This window comes from Schistocerca serialis, chromosome 5, assembly GCF_023864345.2.
Source record: "Schistocerca serialis cubense isolate TAMUIC-IGC-003099 chromosome 5, iqSchSeri2.2, whole genome shotgun sequence".
Lineage (NCBI taxonomy): Eukaryota > Metazoa > Arthropoda > Insecta > Orthoptera > Acrididae > Schistocerca > Schistocerca serialis.
Genome location: NC_064642.1, coordinates 22521819 through 22538665, shown reverse-complemented (window position 1 = coordinate 22538665; position 16847 = coordinate 22521819). Strand labels below are relative to the sequence as shown.

At 46.5% G+C, this 16847-nt stretch overlaps 1 pseudogene; it reads right to left on the bottom strand.

Moving 5' to 3' along the window:
* Positions 1-8617: 8617 nt before the first annotated feature.
* Positions 8618-8735, bottom strand: LOC126482696 (5S ribosomal RNA; annotated as a pseudogene).
* Positions 8736-16847: the final 8112 nt, after the last annotated feature.

Here is a 16847-nt window from a genome sequence, read left to right as displayed (position 1 = left end):
AATTGCAAAATTTATTTTATTACGCTCACCTTTTGTGAGAAAAAATATTTTTTTTTAATAAGTGAATGTGACAAGAAAAAATATTAATTTTTCCCTATTTTCTGTGCAATTTATTATTTGGTCTCTAAGGTACCATTTTATAGTATCATGTCCTCTGCTAATCTATCTATGAATTTCTATGCAGGAAGAGTTCCCTTCTGCACTGTGACCATTTTGCAATCACTTTTCTATTTGGCAAAGTCGTATATGATTATTTCTACAGTTATTTACAAGTCTTACAGCCATTTATAGCAATACTGTGGGAGTTACAAGTCTGGCTGATCTATCCCACAGTCGACATGCACCTAGAATTGTGTTTCTGCCAGTAATTTTTTCCCACTATACCAGGTATAGTTCACATGTAGCGAGGGAGGACACATCTGTGGCAGCCGTTCTGTTCAAAATTTAGGGGTACTTATTATTTATGCACACAGACGTTTTCGTAGCAAATACAGCAGTGCGCCGAGCGTGCAGCATATGTCAGGAATTCTATGAATCTTCCAAATTACATACCAAATGAGATTTACATTAATGTTGCTTATACTTCCATCGTTTATTTCGTTATTTTTTTACAAGTCTTCATTCCACCCAGGCGTCACCTAGCTGAAAATGGAGCCACCCTTGTTAGTACCAAAAACACAATGGTTGGAGGGAGAGGGTGAGGTATGTTTCTGATTGATTCAGAGAGAAACCGTGGTGGGGAGAGATATGCTTGGCGCTTAAACAGTTAGCAAGGTTTATCCACATAGGGGTCCACAGAAGTGGTGGGAAGATGGGGTTCTGAGGAGAGATTTGATAACAGATTTATTAAATTGATCAATGAATTACCCCCACGTCCCACCCCAACTCCAGATGGCATCATGGGTTTTCTCCAGCTGGCACGTGGATCCCGCTTTTGCCCCATCCCCCTTCCCTCTCTCCTCTCCCCCACCCCCACCTATTGGTGGGAATTTCGAATTTTGGCGGGCATTTAGAATTTTGGCAGCAAATTCAAAGCACAATGGGAATATGAAAGATGGCGGGAATTTCGTTGCCCCAAGGCTGTGCTGATATCGCTCCCCACCTGCCACCCTGTAATTGGCAGAAAATTCAAAATGGTTGTGCCCTTTCCTGGACTTAAACCTCAGTCATTCTGGTGGATAGCCCAGGTGCTCCAGACAGCCCTCCTCCCAACACAGGTAAACTCTCCAGATGCAGGATATGAATGTTGGATTAGTGTAATTTATTTATTTTAGATGAGAACTGAAGTAAAGATATGTCCTAATTACATAATTAATAATAAAGATTGGACCTAATTACACATCTATATTTGTAGCGCTACACAAGCAGCGCTTAAAATCGCAAAACAGATCAAAAATTTAGGACGCCATATAACTGTTGTTGTCCTACTGGGAAAAAAATTCACAATAGAACTCAAAACTACTGACAGACGTATTCAAAATCTCCCTTCCCCTACAAGCTAACAGCAAAAAGTCTGTAGTGGAAGGTACTGTCTTTATTTTTGGTGGGAAAATGTTCAACTGATGAGATGTTGGTGTTGGACAGAGAGGAGTTTAACAAGTGTATTACCCGTAAGCATACAGCTGAGGCTGTGTCTATTCCTGTTTGACATCAGAGTTCAATACAGACACCTCCTGCTGCATCACGCCACAGCCCTGGTGCTCGAAATTCAGGAAGGCTAATACACGCTATCGCAACTGATGGGAAACGCTTAACAGTTCTAACTACACATCGAAATTGTCGTGAAAAAACCAGCAGTCATAAATAACAGGACATAATGCAACATATGTACTGGAGATTGAGAAAACCGTTATAATAACACAACTACCACAAAAACCGATCCCAAAAGATTGCGCTAAGAGAGAGGGTTGGTAGCGGCACATGTGTTTTCCTCGATGTGCGATTACGATTTAACCAACTTAGAGTCAGTCTTACATTTCCCCCCCCCCCCACTACCACCCCCATTGTAGTCGGAGATTGAAAGATCTCCCTGCATTTTCCTTGAGCAGCCCTCCCTGCAACACAGTCGCCGATTTAATCTGCAACTGACCAAAAGTAGGAGGATAATATACCAGTTACATTGCACATCTAGTGAAGGAACAGAGCGAGCTATCCCCATAACTGCTGTTCAGCTGTTCTCCGCCAATCTTGCTCGTGGCAGCTGTTCAAGTACACAAGATATCTCTAGATGTGTGCATATTGAGGAGGTTAGCACCCCGTATCGGTGTATGGCAGACGTGAGAGTATTGTGATGATATAGCAAGTGATTACGAAGAAGCGTTTGGTTTATGCGAGATGGAGCTCCAAACAGACGACGTTCGAAAGAATTTACGTAAATCAACTGTACTATCAATTCTGGAGTATTATTCCAGTGTCGCTTGGAATCGTCAACAATGCCATTCCCGTCAGTGCCTCGACATGCAAGAACAGCCATCGTTGTGGATTGAACTATAGTAGTAGCAGCGGTTTTGACGGATGGGGCCATGCTTCATAAGGAAGTAGGTGGAGAAAAAACATGAATATTTTCGATAGTTGATACACTGAGTTACCACCCACGACCTGCTGCATGAAAATGCACACGAAGAAACAGAGACTTCTTATGAGAGAGAGAACACCACTACCAGTAGCCAAAGGAGATGTAACAATCTTATTGCTGTTTACATTAACGTCGCCACGGCCCTCGTAGCCTTCCTCTTGCACACAGAAGTCGTGGTCTGATATTAGGTTGTTTTGTTCATGTGTAGTATAATATAGGAATTTCGTCTTAACACCACGTCTCTACAGTACCCCTTACACTATGTGGCATCAGTCCACTTTCCTACGGAATACACTAGGGAATGGCTGAAGACTGTTAAACACATTGATTCATCTCTTAATATGTCTGCAGCTCGTGGTCTAGTGGTTAGTGTTGCTGCATCTGGATCACGGTGTTCCGGGTTCGTTTCCGGGCAGGATTGAGGATTTTTCTCCGCCCAGGAACCGGGTGTCTGTATCGTCGTCTTCATTTCATCATCATCATCATTCGTGACAGTGGGTAGATTGGACTGTGTAAAAACTGGAACTCTGTATGGGCTCTGATGCCCGCGCAGTTGACCGCTACACAAACCAAACATCCTCATCATCATCTTAATACGAACAGAATAACATTGCTTGTGAGAACCAACCCTAATTCGGATATATATATATACACTCCTGGAAATGGAAAAAAGAACACGTTGACACCGGTGTGTCAGACCCACCATACTTGCTCCGGACACTGCGAGAGGGCTGTACAAGCAATGATCACACGCACGGCACAGCGGACACACCAGGAACCGCGGTGTTGGCCGTCGAATGGCGCTAGCTGCGCAGCATTTGTGCACCGCCGCTGTCAGTGTCAGCCAGTTTGCCGTGGCATACGGAGCTCCATCGCAGTCTTTAACAATCGTAGCATGCCGCGACAGAGTGGACGTGAACCGTATGTGCAGTTGACGGACTTTGAGCGAGGGCGTATAGTGGGCATGCGGGAGGCCGGGTGGACGTACCGCCGAATTGCTCAACACGTGGGGCGTGAGGTCTCCACAGTACATCGATGTTGTCGCCAGTGGTCGGCGAAAGGTGCACGTGCCCGTCGACCTGGGACCGGACTGAAGCGACGCACGGATGCACGCCAAGACCGTAGGATCCTACGCAGTGCCGTAGGGGACCGCACCGCCACTTCCCAGCAAATTAGGGACACTGTTGCTCCTGGGGTATCGGCGAGGACCATTCGCAACCGTCTCCATGAAGCTGGGGTACGGCCCCGCACACCGTTAGGCCGTCTTCCGCTCACGCCCCAACATCGTGCAGCCCGCCTCCAGTGGTGTCGCGACAGGCGTGAATGGAGGGACGAATGGAGACGTGTCGTCTTCAGCGATGAGAGTCGCTTCTGCCTTGGTGCCAATGATGGTCGTATGCGTGTTTGGCGCCGTGCAGGTGAGCGCCACAATCAGGACTGCATACGACCGAGGCACACAGGGCCAACACCCGGCATCATGGTGTGGGGAGCGATCTCCTACACTGGCCGCACACAACTGGTGATCGTCGAGGGGACACTGAATAGTGCACGGTACATCCAAACCGTCATCGAACCCATCGTTCTACCATTCCTAGACCGGCAAGGGAGCTTGCTGTTCCAACAGGACAATGCACGTCCGCATGTATCCCGTGCCACCCAACGTGCTCTAGAAGGTGTAAGTCAACTACCCTGGCCAGCAAGATCTCCGGATCTGTCCCCCATTGAGCATGTTTGGGATTGGATGAAGCGTCGTCTCACGCGGTCTGCACGTCCAGCACGAACGCTGGTCCAACTGAGGCGCCAGGTGGAAATGGCATGGCAAGCCGTTCCGCAGGACTACATCCAGCATCTCTACGATCGTCTCCATGGGAGAATAGCAGCCTGCATTGCTGCGAAAGGTGGATATACACTGTACTAGTGCCGACATTGTGCATGCTCTATGCTCTGTTGCCCGTGTCTATGTGCCTGTGGGTCTGTCAGTGTGATCATGTGATGTATCTGACCCCAGGAATGTGTCAATAAAGTTTCCCCTTCCTGGGACAATGAATTCACGGTGTTCTTATTTCAATTTCCAGGAGTATATATATATATTGGATTGCATATGTGAGAACATTGTCTTGCATTGAAATGCTTATGTTTCGCTTGCTGTAATACAGCGCTTCTGGGTAATATTTACGTCGCCTTTGCTGAAGTGTGTGTTACGAAAACCCACGTAGTTTACAGACGAAGGGGGAGATTGAAAGTGAATGAAGAGAGAGCATAATTTTTTAGCTTTTCTCGGTCTTGAGTGTCCGGGCACGCCCAACCCACCTCAGTTCCCCACATTTCATGCTATTTTTCTCTAATTTCATGTATTCCCAGTCAATTTCCATAGTTATTACGGGGTTTTCGCGAATTTACATATATCGTCGTATTTCCCACAATTTTACGCATTTCCCATCAATTTGTCGTAATTATACCAGGTTTTCTCTATTTTTGCCGCTTTTTTGTAATTTTTCATATTTTTCGATAGTTTTCCGTGTATATATGGTCATATTGCTCGCATACACACGCGTTTTCTGATTTTATGTGGGATATTTGCGCGTCTTATACACCAGCCTGCTAAAAAATCCTAACAATTCCCCGTTTCCAGATGATCTACACTCCTGGAAATTGAAATAAGAACACCGTGAATTCGGTGTCCCAGGAAGGGGAAACTTTATTGACACATTCCTGGGGTCAGATACATCACATGATCACACTGACAGAACCACAGGCACATAGACACAGGCAACAGAGCATGCACAATGTCGGCACTAGTACAGTGTATATCCACCTTTCGCAGCAATGCAGGCTGCTATTCTCCCATGGAGACGATCGTAGAGATGCTGGATGTAGTCCTGTGGAACGGCTTGCCATGCCATTTCCACCTGGCGCCTCAGTTGGACCAGCGTTCGTGCTGGACGTGCAGACCGCGTGAGACGACGCTTCATCCAGTCCCAAACATGCTCAATGGGGGACAGATCCGGAGATCTTGCTGGCCAGGGTAGTTGACTTACACCTTCTAGAGCACGTTGGGTGGCACGGGATACATGCGGACGTGCATTGTCCTGTTGGAACAGCAAGTTCCCTTGCCGGTCTAGGAATGGTAGAACGATGGGTTCGATGACGGTTTGAATGTACCGTGCACTATTCAGTGTCCCCTCGACGATCACCAGTGGTGTACGGCCAGTGTAGGAGATCGCTCCCCACACCATGATGCCGGGTGTTGGCCCTGTGTGCCTCGGTCGTATGCAGTCCTGATTGTGGCGCTCACCTGCACGGCGCCAAACACACATACGACCATCATTGGCACCGAGGCAGAAGCGACTCTCATCGCTGAAGACGACACGTCTCCATTCGTCCCTCCATTCACGCCTGTCGCGACACCACGGGAGGCGGGCTGCACGATGTTGGGGCGTGAGCGGAAGACGGCCTAACGGTGTGCAGGACCGTAGCCCAGCTTCATGGAGACGGTTGCGAATGGTCCTCGCCGATACCCCAGGAGCAACAGTGTCCCTAATTTGCTGGGAAGTGGCGGTGCGGTCCCCTACGGCACTGCGTAGGATCCTACGGTCTTGGCGTGCATCCGTGCGTCGCTGCGGTCCGGTCCCAGGTCGACGGGCACGTGCACCTTCCGCCGACCACTGGCGACAACATCGATGTACTGTGGAGACCTCACGCCCCACGTGTTGAGCAATTCGGCGGTACGTCCACCCGGCCTCCCGCATGCCCACTATACGCCCTCGCTCAAAGTCCGTCAACTGCACATACGGTTCACGTCCACGCTGCCGCGGCATGCTACCAGTGTTAAAGACTGCGATGGAGCTCCGTATGCCACGGCAAACTGGCTGACACTGACGGCGGCGGTGCACAAATGCTGCGCAGCTAGCGCCATTCGACCGCCAACACCGCGGTTCCTGGTGTGTCCGCTGTGCCGTGCGTGTGATCATTGCTTGTACAGCCCTCTCGCAGTGTCCGGAGCAAGTATGGTGGGTCTGATACACCGGTGTCAATGTGTTCTTTTTTCCATTTCCAGGAGTGTATATGCATGCATTTTGGATAGCACGATCATGGAGCGTATAATAATACTCGATTTGTACCTAGACGAGGCTCAACGACTGGTGCAGATTGGAAACTCGAAGTCTGTAGCGCTACGACAGATCAGAGAGCTTGTCTGTAGACTCCTGCAGCGCTGCTCTAGGTGGAAACTCAAAGTCTGGAAACGGTCCGATATGCTCATTTAACTTCCACTCTGTTGTGTAGGGATCTGCAACAGGGAGTTGACATGTGTACAGCGTTGATTTCTGTTGCTGCTCTGGTATTTTTCCCATAAGTATACCCCCTTATCGCTTACCAGATGAACTTTGCTGCTTTTGTTTATACCTTCCACCTCTGAAACATTCCCACAAGCTTGTTGGGACATCTAAAAACTGTAGATTTAGGGTATTTTTTACCCTTGTAATAAGTTATTTATTAGTTGACAGTGTATCGTCCGTAGTTAGCATCCTGGACCGTAAGAGTTTCGCTTCCTCCTACCTACAGAGTGCGTCTCCCCGGGAGCTTAATTTATAGACGAACAGTTGGCACGTCATGCATTCGAACTGCAGTTGGCCACTGACGGCTCTGCACACGTACACATAGAGACTCTGCAGATGTATTACCAATAGCGAAGTCTCGAATTAAGCCACTTGCTACGTCATTGCTAATAGCGAAAAACTCTTCACATAATAGCTCTCTAGGGGACGTAAGCACGTTTAAATTCCTCCTGCTAAAGAGCATAATATCTTCGATCCAAGTTGTGTTATCCATATTTTGTAAAACGATTGCCTAGATTCTCTAGTAATAAAAACAAACCAAGGCATCCTGATGCGCCTATGACACCTCCTTTTATACAGTTAAACATCCATGATGATGACACATGATCACCCCAATTCCACTATTTTGTGTGCTAGGTGCCCATCGGATGGAGGGAGTCAGTTCTTTGTATTATTCTTATGTTGGAGATAGAGCAACACATTAGTGATGATAACAATGAACATTTCACCCAGCCTTCTACAACCAGATATTTTCCAGATACCATGCAATTGCTCTATTTTCTGTATTTCTATGTCTGGGCGTGTGTCATGGATGGGTTATATAAACCTGACCCAGTCCTCTCGCAGGTGGATTCACCTTCGAACCCTACTCCAGACGTAGCGCATTGTAGATCCATCTCTAGGTATCGTTCTGAGCGTAGCGTGGGGTGGATCCACATTCGAACACGAACTCAGGCCTACCCTGGCTCATGGGAATCATCCATAGTATTTTTTTACCTATTTTTGATGTTACAAAATAACAATAAGGAGTAATAAACAACTGTATAGATGCTGACCTGTATTGCTATTTCCTATGTCTCAAATGAAAGTAATGGCCTTCTACACAACAGCTTGCAATTTGAACACGCAGCATGCTCTCACCGATTTTACTCATAACCCTAATAGAAATCGACTGTGTCTGTTCATGACTATTGTTATTATTATCGTTACGATTGTTTGTTTAAAAATATTTATTACCGCAAGTCCTGTGTTATTTCATACTTTTCATAACCTCTAATTATAAAGTAACCACCACTTGTATTATAGATCTTTGCGGAACTTAGAAATGATACTGTTTTCCCGACATGTGATTATATTGTGTGAAACAGGCTGTTCTGAGGTGAAGACTACATTGATTACGAAATTACAATACATGAACCTGGTGCTATTGCGAATTATTGTCTGCTCGGTGACAGAAACTTTACATACGTGCCGGGAGAGTTGAGTTATAGAAAAACTTTACTCCCACACAGGCCATGAAGGCCCAAAGGTACCGACTGGCCGCCGTGTCATCCTCAGCCCATAGGCTTCACTGGGTGAGGATATGGAGGGGCATGTGGTCAGCACACCACTCTCCCGGCCGTATGTCAGTTTCCGAGACCGGAGCCACTGCTTCTCAATCAAGTAGCTCCTCAGTTGGCCTCACAAGGGCTGAGTGCACTCCGCTTGCCAACAGCGCTCGGCAGACTGGATGGTCACCCATCCAAGTGCTAGCCCAGCCCGACAGCGCTTAATTTCGGTGATCTGACGGGAACCGGTGTTACCACTGCGGGAAGGCCGTTGGCAGAGCTGAGTTATGGAGCAAAAATGTCAGATGTCACCTCACAAACGGTATTTTATAGGATTCTCTGCTGGATGATGTTAGGATGTTCTATTACAAGACATGCTCTCACGAATTGTTTCTTACATTTCGTAAACGCCTGTATGAGAGACCATTGCGCAGGTAAAGTAGGACCTGCCACACTGTACAAAATAACAATATCCTCTTGAATTACGGCTTGTTGTTGCTGAACACAAAACTAGAGTGCTTTTTCTGACATGTCAAAGGCTATATTCTGTAATGTTATTTCACATGCCTGAAATGTCTGTAAAACCGATGTGCATGACTGTTTACTCATACTGTTTAGAACGCCATGGACGCACTCAGATCATGTAATTTTGTCCATCAAGCTGAAAGAAATCCCTTAACATAGTCGTTTTGTTAGACGGTATGATTTTTTTTCTTCAGAGTTTAAATTTTCGCTTTTGAAAGCTTCGAAATAATTAGAACATTCTGGCATGATCAGTAGTTTTCGCAGCAAAATCGTGAAATTTTCTTCCATTTTACGCAGGGTTGACATGTATATGAGACGTGAGATAAGTTAATACATCTGTCGGATGTATCGCTGTAGAGCTCAAAACACTGCAGTTTGCCCATCTGTATCTATGGCAATGCGGTTGTAGTTTTCCCCTTCATTGGATTTCACAGATCAATCGGAGATGGCGAGAGAGATATGAATTGAAACCTGCAATCAAACGTAAAGGAAGACTGTAGAGATACCGTTCTATATTGATAACTGAATCATCTGAAAAAAAGTCTAATGCCCTCGTGGAATTTGAAGATGAGGAATTCTCTCAAACTATGCCGATTTTGCTCATAAGGAAAATTGACTGCGTCTATTTTCATGGAAACAGGACATTTATTATTGTCGCTATTGCGTTTTCTTTTTTAACAGATGCTGGCTTATACACTGAAGCGCCAGAGAAACTGGTATAGGCATGCGAATTGAAATACAGAGGTATGTGAACAGGCAGAATACGGCGCTGCGGTCGACAATGCCTATGTAACACAGGAAGCGTCCGGCGCATTTGTTAGATCGGTTACTGCTGCTAAAATGGCAGGTTATCAAGATTTAAGGGGGTTTGAACGTGGTGTTGTAGTGGGCGGAGGAGCGGTGGGAAACAGCATCTCCAAGGTAGCGATGAAGTGGGGAATTTCCCGTATGACCATTTCACGAGTGTACCATGAATATCAGGAATCCGGTAAAACATCAAATCTTCGACATCACTGCGACCGGAAAAAGATCCTTCAAGAACGGGACCAACGACGACTGAAGAGAATCGTTCATCGTGACAGAAGTGCAACCCTTCCGAAAATTGGTGGAGATTTCAATGCTGGACAATCAACAGTTATTAGCGTACAAATCATTCAACGAAATATCATCGATATGGGACTTTAGAGCCAAAGGCCCACTCGTGTACCCTTGATGACTGCACGACACAAAGCTTTATACCTCGCCTGGGCCCGTCACCACCGACATAGGCCTGTTGATGACTGGAAACATGTTGTCTAGTCGGACGAGTATCGAATTGTATTGAGCGGATGGACGTACAGGGGTATGGAGAAAACCTCATGAATCCATGGACCCTGCATGTCAGCAGGGGGTGTTCAAGCCGGTGGAGGCTTTGTAATGGTGTGGAGCATGTGCGGTTGGAGTGATATGGGATCTTTGATAAGACTAGATACTATTCTAACTGGTGATACACATATAAGCACACGAAGCTCCAAATGGTTCAAATGGCTCTGAGCGCTATGGGACTTAACTGCTGAGGACATCAGTCCCCTACAACTTAGAACTACTTAAACCTAACTAACCTTAGGACATCACAAACATCCATGCCCGAGGCAGGATTCGAACCCGCGACCGTAGCAGTCGCGCGGTTCCAGAATGTAGCGCCTAGAACCGCTCGGCCACCCCGGCCGGCACACGTAAGCATCCTGTATGATCACCTGCATCCATTCATGTCCAGCCGCGTTGAGTGGCCGCGCGGTTTGAGGCGCCATGTCACGGATTGCGCGGCCCCTTCCGCCGGAGGTTCGAATCCTCCCTCGGACATGGATGAGTGTGTGTTATTCTTAGCACAAATTAGTTTAAGTTAGTTTAGTGTGTAAGTCTAGGGACCGATGACCCAGCAGTTTGGTCCCTTGGGAATTCACACGCACGCACATTCAGGTCCACTGTGCACTACGACGGACTTGGGCAATTCTAGCAGGACAATGCGGCACCCCACACGTCCAGAATTGCTACAGAGTGGTTCCAGGAACACTCTTCTTAGTTTAAACAAGTCTGCTGGGCACCAAAATCCCAAGACACGTACATTATTGAGCATATCTGGGGTGCCTTGCAATGTCCTGTTCAGAAGAGATCTTCACCCCCTCGCATTCTTACGGGCTTGTGGACAGCCATGAGGGATTCATGGTGTCAATTCCCTCCAGCACTTCCATGCAGCAATTCACTTCACACTTCAGTTGATTAGTCGAGTCCATGCTGTGTTGCGACACTTGTACGTGATCGCGAAGCCTTAAACCATATTAGGCAGATCTACTAGTTTCTTTGGCTCTCCGCTCTAAGAGAAGAGTTGAAATGAAGTACAGTTTTTAAAGTTAAGTTCTTTACCTCTCAGAATGGCAAGAGCTTGTGATGATGGGTGCTGGTGGGGTGTGGGCATGTCTTATAGGCTATTGCAGCTGCATTTTTAGAGAAACAACTCATGGTCGAGGCAGCCATCATTCATGTCGCTTTGTTTTGTGGCCCACCGGCGTTGCAGCCAATTGTGTAGGTGTAGCTTTTGTTGGTATTGATAGTGCTGACCACTTGGACCTCCAGCTACGGCCAGCCATTCCTGCTGGAGATAGTGCACTCAGCTATGGCAGCTGTTGGCATGTGGTGGATGGCGGTGGCAGCTGGCTGTGTCCCAACCAGCAGGGTGTGTGGAGCGTCAGTCATTCCGAGAAATACGTTTAACAGGTCGTAGGATGCATCCTCTTTTTTTTTTTTTGTCCATCTGTGATTGATTTCCACAGACTGGAGACAGTATATCACTGCCACCAGATGGATCTCTTAGTGGACCATCAGAATACAAGAGGCCTGTAGAGGAGAAGGATGGATGACGGGTGGGAGGAGAGGAGGTTGGCTCTGAGTTGGTTAGTTCATGACCACAAATCGAGGAGAAAACTTGTGCAGCTGCCACCACTCTCCCCTAGTGCAAACTTTTGGGGTCGGTTTTTGTGATAGTTGTGTTATAATATTGGTTTTCTCAATCCCCAGTACATATGTAGCATTATGTCCTGTTGTTTATGTGTGATAGTTTTTTCGCGACAATTTCGATATATAATTAGAACTGTTAACCAACTATTGTGGCAGCAAGTATTATGGCCTTCCTGAATTTCGAGCACAAGAACTGTGGGGTGACTGTCGAGCAGTGCAGCGGTAGGTGTCTGTATTGAACATTAATGTCAAACAGGCATAAACACAGACTCAGCTGTATGCTTACAGGTAATACACTTGTTAAACTCCTCTCTGTCCAACAGAAACATCTAGTTAGTTTAACAAGTTTCGCACCAAAAACAAAGACAGTATCTCCCCCTCCATACTTTTTCCCGTTAGCTTATAGGTGAAGGTATCATCCTATGTAGAATTTGAATACATCTGCCACTAGGATTGAGTAGTACTGTGAATTTCTTTGCCAGTAGGATAACAACAGTTGTATGGTATCCTCAATTTTTGATATACTTTGAGATTTTAGGCACTCCTTGTGTAGCGCTATGCATGTAGATGTGTAATTAAGCCCAATCTTTATGATTATCTAATTAGGAACGATCCTTACTTCAATTTCCACCCAGAAATAATAAAGTACACTAAACTAATCTTCCTCTGCTGCATCTGGAGAGTTTCCCTGTGTTGCGGGAGAGGGGGGGAGGAGGCCTGGGGTTAATCGGGCTTTGCTACGAGAAGGACTGGGGCTCGAATCCCGGAAGGCCACTGCCATTTTTAATTTTACGCCAGGTCCCGAGTGGTGGTAGAGTGGGACACCAGAACAGCCTTGGGCCAACGAAATCCCCGCCATTTTTAAGATTCCCACCATCTTTTGAATTTCCTGTCAAAATTTCAAATTCCTGCCAAAATTTGAATTTCCGTCCAATAGGGCAGGTTGGGGAGGAGTAAAGGAAGGGAGAGGAGGGGGATAGGGTTGGGGCGGGATTCCACAGGCCGGCTGTGGAAAACCCATGACATAATCTGGGGGTGGGGCTAATTAATTTGTTTATTTGCATACCATTTTCATATCAATCGTTTCTTCGGAACTCCATCATCCCATTACTACTCACAGATTTCCTCTGGGGATTACATGGGTCTCTGTGAGTTACGACTGTTTTGCATAGAGAAACTGTTGACGGTCTAGGAGGAGTAGCGCTTGGCGCTTAAACTGTTAGCAGCGTTTATCTCCAAAGTTACGGCAGGTTTTGCTGACTCGAGGTCCTCTATACCTGGACGACTCAGCGTCATTTGTGTCAGTTACTAGGTCGCCGATGATTATACACAGTTTGTACAAATTTCTCTACCACTTTTGGGGATATGGTCTGGCGTAGGGTTAAACAGACATGTGGAGCACTCCCGTTCGCGACCTGGTGGCTACAATCGTACGTGGAATTCCATTCCGTATCTCCAGTATGAGGCGAATACAGGGGAGGAGATGCTCGAAACTAGGTCTTTGACATATGCACGTACAACTCGGGATCTGTTTGCCGTTTTATCGCGAGTGGGGCGTATCTTGGCCAGCAATGTTTGGCACCAACTGCAACTTTCTCGCCAATTTCTGGACCCTCTGTCCGCTATCATCGGTGTTCGCGGTTACACACCCACACGTAGGAGTATTAGGGGGGGGGGGGGGGGTTATCTACCATCTAGCAAGCAACATGATTTTTTCTGTGGTTGTCTCAGATACTGGACGACTCTCTTGAGAAGAGTGCTACAAATACGAGGTGCATTCAAGTTCTAAGGCCTCCGATTTTTTTTCTAATTAACTACTCACCCGAAATCGATGAAACTGGCGTTACTTCTCGACGTAATCGCCCTGCAGACGTACACATTTTTCACAACGCTGACGCCATGATTCCATGGCAGCGGCGAAGGCTTCTTTAGGAGTCTGTTTTGACCACTGGAAAATCGCTGAGGCAATAGCAGCACGGCTGGTGAATGTGCGGCCACGGAGAGTGTCTTTCATTGTTGGAAAAAGCCAAAAGTCACTAGGAGCCAGGTCAGGTGAGTAGGGAGCATGAGGAATCACTTCAAAGTTGTTATCACGAAGAAACTGTTGCGTAACGTTAGCTCGATGTGCGGGTGCGTTTTCTTGGTGAAACAGCACACGCGCAGCCCTTCCCGGACGTTTTTGTTGCAGGGCAGGAAGTAATTTGTTCTTCAAAACATTTTCGTAGGATGCACCTGTTACCGTAGTGCCCTTTGGAACGCTATGGGTAAGGATTACGCCCTCGCTGTCCCAGAACATGGACACCATCATTTTTTCAGCACTGGCGGTTACCCGAAATTTTTTTGGTGGCGGTGAATCTGTGTGCTTCCATTGAGCTGACTGGCGCTTTGTTTCTGGATTGAAAAATGGCATCCACGTCTCATCCATTGTCACAACCGACGAAAAGAAAGTCCCATTCATGCTGTCGTTGTGCGTCAACATTGCTTGGCAACATGCCACACGGGCAGCCATGTGGTCGTCCGTCAGCATTCGTGGCACCCACCTGGATGACACTTTTCGCATTTTCAGGTCGTCATGCAGGATTGTGTGCACAGAACCCACAGAAATGCCAACTCTGGAGGCGATCTGTTCAACAGTCATTCGGCGATCCCCCAAAACAATTCTCTCCACTTTCTCGATCATGTCGTCAGACCGGCTTGTGCGAGCCCGAGGTTGTTTCGGTTTGTTGTCACACGATGTTCTGCCTTCATTAAACTGTCGCACCCACGAACGCACTTTCGACACATCCATAACTCCATCACCACGTGTCTCCTTCAACTGTCGATGAATTTCAATTGGTTTCACACCACGCAAATTCAGAAAACGAATGATTGCACGCTGTTCAAGTAAGGAAAACGTCGCCATTTTAAGTATTTAAAGCAGTTCTCATACTTGCCGTTGGCGGCAAAATTTCATCTGTCATACGGTGCTGCCATCTCTGGGACGTATTGACGATGAACGCAGCTTCATTTTAAAACAATGCGCATGTTTCTATCTCTTTCCAGTCCGGAGAAAAAAAATTGGAGGCCTTAGAACCTGAATGCACCTCGTATAATACCTTTGGTTGGAGGTATCAGAATTTTACCATGAAGTCACACAATCTGCTAATGTAGTGTGTCATTTCTTATACAATATCTTCGGCTTATAGAATTCTCTATGACATCACTATTTCTACCAGCATGTTAGTTTCTAAACTATGACGTCAAATACTAGTAATAATACATAAATCTGGACCAAAACTGACAACATCATGACGTCGACGCCACGCTGTGACACGACGTCGTGACAGGATCCGACGCGCGATGTTGACACATAAATCGCGTAATAGGATACAACGTGAATGGATGTTTACAAACTCGTATTGATCACCAGTTAAACAGTGCAAGTTGAGGCCTTGCGCGTTTCCAGTCAGTATGGAATTTTGGGCCTGGAGCAGGTCTGTAAGGTGCAAGACCTTCTGTCGAGCTTTCTAGGTCTTGCAAGGACTTTTTGAGAAAGCGCTGACCACCTCCATTGCGTACAAGGAACTCTGTCATGTCGCGGTTGTGGATACTGGGGGAACAAGATGGAATTTATCTCACAGTGATTATTGTCTCAGGCGTAGATCAGTTTATTTTGTGGGACACAAATAAAGGGATGACATGAAACATTTGTACGAGTGGAAATTAGGACGCAAACCCACCCCGTTTGTGAGCAAAAATCTGAGCGTGACTAGATCGTTACACCGTGATAAGACAACCTAATCGAGTACGGAAGGGCTGTATTTCAGATGTTCCTTTTGTCTTCTAGATTTAGGTGATCCACAGTTTATGTGCCACAAAATACAAACAGCCACTGCCAGTGACGTACTCCGAACGAAAGTTCCGCAAAGCAAAGCTGGGCTTCAGGAAATTAGTCCTGGATAGCGGTGCTCGGGTTCCACTTCACAAGCACCAAACGCCGATGTATTCACTGGAGATCGTGAAGGCTACGTTCACATTTCGCACCTGCCTGGATATGGGCGCGAGCTACGTGAGAGGATTCGAACCAGCGGTTCCATAAACACAGCAAAGACCGTCGAGAGAAGAGCACGAACCCACCCAAACAGAAATACAGTACAAAATGCAAGTACACAGCGACGCTGGGAGGCTGGAGCATCGCGTTCCAAACAACTTACTGTAACGGAGAGATCTGTTGATACGCGCCGGCGGACTTTATAGATAGTTTGACGCCAGAAGGTCTGCTCAGCGCGGACGGCGCCTGGAGCTGTCTCTATCCGACACTTCCCGACTACAACTACCAGCGATGTGCCCTAATACAGGTTGTACAGATACCAAATGTCTTTGTGTCTTCGTTGCTGTCTGATGAGAATACAGTTCGTTGTTTCCTTATAATTTTTAAGGCGAACACAAGGATGGTTCGGATGAAGAGCACGCAACCGATTACGATCATAATACTTGCCAATTTTACCCTGCTCTTCCTTAGTGCTGACCTTACCGCCGAGATTTCGTTTGGACAGCGGCTGGAGGTTATGCTTTAGGGAAACTGTTTCATTAGAGCTAGAGATGAGAGACTAATGTAGGCTGTTATAAGTAAGCATAGACTACAGTAGTTTTGCTAGTAACTTTGGCCAGTTATTATTATTATTATTTCTTTCCTTTCTCAGACGTTATGTCTGGTTAAAAATGGAAAGTGACGTGGACCTTGATCAAGCGTTACTTCCTTTTAAATGTACGGTGTATGTTACATTGCATTTAGGAACTTTCGGGTAACTGAACATGTATCAATAATTACAGATTTCTGTAGTTGTATATATACGTTTGGATGTAGCTGTATTGCGTAGATGTACTGGT